The 6,781-nt window shown below is 33.1% G+C and overlaps 1 pseudogene; it reads right to left on the bottom strand.

Annotated features, from left to right (window-relative positions):
• Positions 1–2,637: 2,637 nt before the first annotated feature.
• On the bottom strand, positions 2,638–4,019 carry LOC123252412 (annotated as a pseudogene).
• Positions 4,020–6,781: the final 2,762 nt, after the last annotated feature.

The raw sequence follows: 6,781 nt of genomic DNA, 5'->3' as shown, positions 1-6,781 counted from the left end.
CATACTAGGGATATAAATGCTAAAATTAAAAAAAAAAACAAGTAAAATGAAATCACTGTTGTCAAGGAGTTTACTTTCTATTTGGATAAAGTAATTTATGACAGGTGGTTAATGGATGACAGTGATTTAATGTGTTACCATTTTTTCCATGTCAGTTTTTATTTTCTCTGCTCTACTATATTTATCTTATCAAGCAGAAGAAGTCACATCAGACCATGATATATGTATGTGATAGGTATGTAATATGTGATAATAAGGGTTCTTTACTAGGCTGTAGCAGCAGCAGAGTAGCCAGAAAAATAGTCTCCAAAAAGTTTATTGAACCCTGGAATAGATTTATATATCCTTTACAATTATTCAGTTTTCATAATGTTGAAAAGTAAATGTTTAATTTTAATTTTAATAAGATGGTGCATGCTGTCATTTTGCATTGTTAGTTCCTGGATGTAACTTTCTCAGAAAGGTGGATCTTTATAGAGAAGGCTCTCTGCCTTAACCACCTCTCACCTGATCTGTTACCACAAAATTTTTGCATGAGTGGGAATGTTAAAACTGTCATATATATTAGAAACCGCATTCACTTGATGATCTGAAGGCAGAGATTAAAAAATGTGATCTCTTCAGTCCCTGAGAAACAGCTTATAATAGTTCTTGTAAAGTACAAAAATTATGTGGATGCTTTTCCTATTATTGAACCATTCTTGCATTCCTGAAATAAATCCCACTTGATCATAATGAATAACCCTCATAGTCACTTGCTGGTGTCTTTTTGCTAGTATTCTACTTGAGATTTTTGCATCTGTGTTTATTAATGAGATTAGTCTGTAGTTTTCTTACTCTATTTTTGATTGACCTGGCTTTGGGGTCAGTATCATATTTGTGTCATAAAAGGAATTTGGTAGAACTCCTTTGCTTATTATGCTAAATAATTTGTATAATATTGGAATTAGTTCTTCTTTGAATGTTTGATAGAATTCACTTTTGAATCCATCTGGTCCTAGGCATTTTTTCTTAGGGAGTTCTTTGATAGTTTGTTCAATTTCTTTTTCTGATATGGGATTATTTAAGTATTCTATTTCTTCTACTGTTAATCTAGGCAATTTATATTTTTGTAAATATCCATCCATATCACCTAGATTGCTATGTTTATTTCCATATAATTGGGCAAAATAATTTTTAATGATTGACTTAATTTCCTCTTCATTAGAGGTGAAGTCTCCCTTTTCATCTTTGATATTGTTAATTTGGTTTTCTTCTTTGCTTTTTTTATTAGATTCACCAGTACTTTGTCAATTTTATTTGTTTTTTTAAAAGTACCATCTTCTGCTCTTATTTATTAATTCAATAGTTCTTTTATTTTCAATTTTATTAATTTCTCCTTTAATTTTTGATTTCTAATTTAGTTTTCATCTGGGGATTTTTAATTTGTTAGCTTTCTAGTTTTTTTATTTCCATGCCCAATTCATTGATCTTTGCCCTCCCTAATTTGTTAATATATGCACTCAAAGATATAAATTTCCCCCTGAGTACTGCTTTGGCTGCATCCCACATATTTTGGTAGAATGTCTCATCATTGTCATTCTTTTCTATGAAATTGTTAATTGTTTCTATGATTTGTTCTTTAAATGAATTTGGAGAATCATATTATTTAATTACAATTAGTTTTTGATTTGCCTATACATGTACACTTACTAATTATTATTTTTATTGTATTATGATCTAAAAAGTTTGCACTTATTATTTCTGCTCTTTTGCATTTGTTTGCCATGTTTCTATGCTCTACTACATGGTCAATCTTTGTGAATGTACTATGTGCTGCTGAATAGAAGGTGTATTTCTTTTTGTCCGTATTACTTTTTCTCCACATATCTATTAGCTCTATATTTTCTAGAATTTCATTTACCTCTTTTATCTCTTTCTTATTTATTTTTTGGTTTGATTTATCTAGATCTGATAGGGGAAGGTTGAGGTCTCCTACTAGTATAGTTTTAGTATCTATTTCCTTCTTGAGCTCTGCCAGTTTCTCCTTTAGAAATTTAGATGCTATACCATTTGTTTCATACATGTTAAGTACTGCTATTTCTTCATTGTCCATATTGCCTTTTATCAGGATATAATTACCTCCCCTATCTCTTTTAACCAGATTTATTTTTACTTTAGCTTTGTCAGATATCATGATTGCAACTCCTGCCTTCTTTTTCTCAGTTGAAGTCCAATAGATTTTGCTCTAGCCTTTTATTTTTACTCTATCTATGTCTATCAGTCTCATGTGTATTTCTTGTAGACAACATAAATGGTAGGATTTTGGTTTCTAATCCACTCTGCTATTTGCTTCCATTTTATGTATGAGTTTATCCCATTGACATTCAGAGTTGTAATTGTCAACTGTGTATTCCCCATCATTTTGTTCTCCCAGGGAAAATGACTTTATTGACCAACAATTTCTTTAAATGGAGCTGCAAAAGCATATTCTGGTTTGAGAAGATTATTAGGAATCAAATCCTATTTTAATTCCCAACCAGGAAGTGCTGCGGTATACTGATTCTAATCCTCTAACTGGCTTACTTGGTTATTGACTTTCTCCAAACTGTGATCTTCACATTTTAGGCTCTATTCAAAAGCAATGTTCAGCTGAGTCTACATACTAAACTTCTCACTCTTCAGCTGCACAGCTTTTTCATGGATTCTTGCTTTGCCTTCCACTAGTGCCTTCTCCTTGGCTTCTTGGTATTTCTCCATAGCACTTTTCAAGGTAAGGAAGATTTCCTAGAATTTTAGCTTCTCATTTTCAGTGATATCTTTGAGCTGTTGTATTTTAAGTCTGATCCTTTGGAAATCATGATTAATTGTTGTCACCTGTTCATATATGGCTCCTCTCTTCTCTTGATGTTTATTACATTCCTCAAGTACAGAACGTTTATATTGCTTGATATCATCATGCTTCTTATTCATCCTTATCTGGGTTGTGGCAAGTTTTTCTTTCTCAACAATGACTTATCTTTTCAGTGAGGTCTCATTAGCCTTCACTTTCTTTAATTCTGTCTGAGTACTTTTGATCTGGTCCTCCAGGGATTGGTTCTCCTTCAGGATCTTTACTTTGTCCATGCTTTAGGCAAGTTCTTGCATTTTCTTTTGATACAATTGTAACTCCATTTGGAATGCGGGCATACCCTTGACTGCATCTCAATAGACTTCATATTTCTCAGTCACCTCAAGCTTTGATGCTTTGAGCTTCTACACTGTCTCCTTCATTTTCTCTTTATCATACTTTCACTTCTCTCGGGAGTCCAAAAAATTTTTTTTTCAAATTCTACTGTTCTTCTTTTAAAGTAACCAGTGACAATATTAATTCATTCAAATGTTTAGTGCTCTCAGCAATGTCTAACTTCTGGGAAATTCCTTCTTGTATTCTTACTGCTTTTTAATGAAACCTGTTCAGTGTTTGTTGTAGCTCCTGAATGTCTTCTGAGAGCTGCTTGAATTCTGCTTGCTCTTCAACAGGGACAGAGTAAAGTTTCTCCAGCTTCATTAATGCTTCCTGTTGAGCTGCATGAAGTTACTGCATTTTGTCCAGAGAGGATTTGTAGCTCCTTAAATGTTCTATGTATATTTCTTGACAGGACTCTCTGAAGTGAATCAAGTTGATAATGGCACTTAAAAATCGACATGTACGTTTTCCTTTTGGATGCAGAATATCAGCAAACTCAAAATCATTCGCCCAACAGATGCGAAGAAATGAATCCATGTAAATAAACAAATTACACATTGGTAAGAAGCCTTCCATTATCTGAGGATACATGACTTCAGCATTCACCAGCATCATGTAAAAAGAGTCGAGGTGAATCCCATATACAATTTGTAGAGTTCCCCAAAAAGTCGTGAGCAAAACTTCTAGCTTTGGATTGGGGAAAAAGATCATTCTTGGAAAGGTTTTTGCCATCAGCTCCTGTCAGGATGGAATTCTGGACATGCGTCACAATCTCAGCTGGATTTAGTCAGGGAAAAGACAGGGTTTCCATGTTGGGCCCTCTTGCTGATGTGACAGTGGAAAAACCTCAACTTCCCTGGTCTTCCAGCCTCTGGTCTCTCCTCTTTGCCTCACAGCGGGGCTCTGCACTCATCAACAACTTTTCCTTGGAGCCAAATCACTTTTTAAATCTTCTGTGACAGGAAGTTCTGCCCCTCTCTCTGCCCCACTTCTGCATTCTGTCCTATTCTACATCATTTTGATTCCCTCTCCTTTTCCTGCCCTTTCTTCTTTCACTATTTCCTTCTATACCAGGGTATACTGGAAAACAAGGGTATGCCCTTCAGTTGGGGAATGGTTGAACAAATTGTGGTATCTGTTAGTGATGGAATACTATTGTGCTCAAAGGAATAATGAACTGGAGGAATTCCATGTGAACTGGAAAGACCTCCAGGAATTGATGCAGAGTGAAAGGAGCAGAGCCACGAGAACATTATACATAGAGACTGATAAACTATGGTAAAACCAAATGTAATGGTCTCCTGTATAAGCAGCAATGCAATGACCCAGGACAACTCTGAGGGATTTATGAAAAAGAACACAAACACAACCTATACCATATTAACTAACTGCCATCTTGGGGAGGATGGAGTGGTAGGAGGGATTGAAAGAATTTGGTTTGCAAAATATCAGAAAGCAATTATTAAAAATTGAATTAACATAAAAATAAAAGAGAATAGCTTTAATTTTATGTTATATACTTTTAATATCTTCCATTATTTCTTCATTTATGAATCTGGACCTTTCTGGAATCTTTTTTAGGACCTAAAATCAAGTCAAGTCAAGAAAAAAATATTAAGTTCTTACTAAATACTGTGATACAAGCCGAACCCTTGGAATATAAATATTAGCAGAAAGAAAGTCCCTGCCCTTATGTTATATTCTAATAGAAGAAGACAAAAAGAAGCTGAAAAATAAGGGGGATTTTTGTGTAGTGTTTCCAGTATAATCAATGAAGATGAAAATGGAACTATGGTAAATTTTCAATTTGACATCTATTCATTGTTTCCTTGACTATGCTTTGTGCAAATGTTCTAGTGCTAATTGGGCTTGTTTGGGCCTTCTTAACAAGCTTTATATAGATATGTTTAGACTTCCACTGCTTTTTACTTATTTTCTGAGGTGATATTGCTCATAAGATTTTATCATCCTCCTACAGTATATTTTGAAAATGTGTTTATATTCTAAACCATATTTGCCTTTTGCTGTCTTATTTTTTTACTTGGCAAAGAGATCACTATTTGTTGTATGAGATAGTTTCTGACTTTTTAGATCTCCTTGTTTTGGCAACTATTTTGTATTAGTTAAACTTTACTAAGGGATGATACTCAAAATCAACAACTTTTTGTCTCTCTCCCAGTTTTTATAATCAGCAGCTTATTGAAACAGATTAGGTTGGAGCTATTGTAATTGGACATTACTTATCATCTGTTTTCTTTTGATGTTGATTTTGACACTGGCTTTAACTTGTGAATTGTCTGCAATCACATGTGGATACAGTAGCTATTTTGAAAAATGAGTTCTGCTTTGGCAAATAGTTGTTTTCTGTCTAGAGTCAAGTTTTGATATTTTTTCAGTGCTTGATATGTCTGGAGCAAGGCTTATTCTCTTCATTAAGGAAATATTTGTTTTGCTAAGATTAAGACTCAAATAATCAAGGAACCTAAGGATTCATTCAGATTTTAATTTTTCACATTCCCCCCCAATTCTTCCCTATGTCTACATTTTTATTAATGTTATACAGTCTTAAGGGATAAACTTACATGAGCTTAAGAACTTTTGTGGATATCTTTATGAAATTTCTCTACTTCATCTTTTAAAAGATAAATATAAAGGAAACTTATCTTTATGATGTTCCTTTTTCTTATGCTTATCAGCAGGTAACACTTCAAGATTAAATGATCAAGTATGCCATTAAGCAATGTTTCTTTTTGACTGTGAACATTATGAAACCAACTCTGTCATCTTCTTTGTTCTCTTTTTTTCATTGTTTTAATGATAATTTTGGAGCTGACCTTACATTAGGCTAAAACTTCTTTAGGTATTCTAGTTTCATTTATAGTAAAAAAAAAGAATAAAAAGAGGGTGGATATGGTTATTCACATTTCAAATTACATCAATATTGGGATGAAACAGGTTTGAAATCCCAATGGTAGAAATTGGCAATTCACCTGGAATTTATAGTTCATAGAAGAAATCTCTGGTGGTACTAAAGATTTAAGGAAGTTGTCCATGATCTCACAAGTAGTATATATCATAAGAAATACTTAAACTAAAGGTTCATGATTCCAAAGATGGTCCTTTATCTACTTAGGCAATATTTTTTCCCATAGCAAGGATATAAAAATTAAAACAAATCTACTTCATTTCCACCAATGCTTTTTCAACATATTAGTTTTTGGCCAAAGATCTTAGGTATTGAGTACCAATAGTTAAATGAATAATTATAAATAGTCTTAACTCTTGAGTTCTTATCATCTTTTTATCTCCTTTTTCCTCTATTCCACCACTTTCACTATGGAGAAATAAGGGGCTAGACAGTAAAAATATTACTGATAAATTCACAGTCTGATGAGGAATAGACAATAAGCAAATAATTATATACAAATAACTTATGAATAGGAGAAATTGGATCTTAAATTATTTGGATTTATTCTTTTCACTCAAGGGCATTTCTTAACATTTTTATGTAACAGAACTTCATGTAATTCTTTCTGGTGTCTAACTTAAACTATCCCACTATATATTCAATCC

This window comes from Gracilinanus agilis, chromosome 6, assembly GCF_016433145.1.
Source record: "Gracilinanus agilis isolate LMUSP501 chromosome 6, AgileGrace, whole genome shotgun sequence".
Classification (NCBI taxonomy): Eukaryota; Metazoa; Chordata; class Mammalia; order Didelphimorphia; family Didelphidae; genus Gracilinanus; species Gracilinanus agilis.
This window is presented reverse-complemented; position numbering and strand designations above follow the sequence as displayed.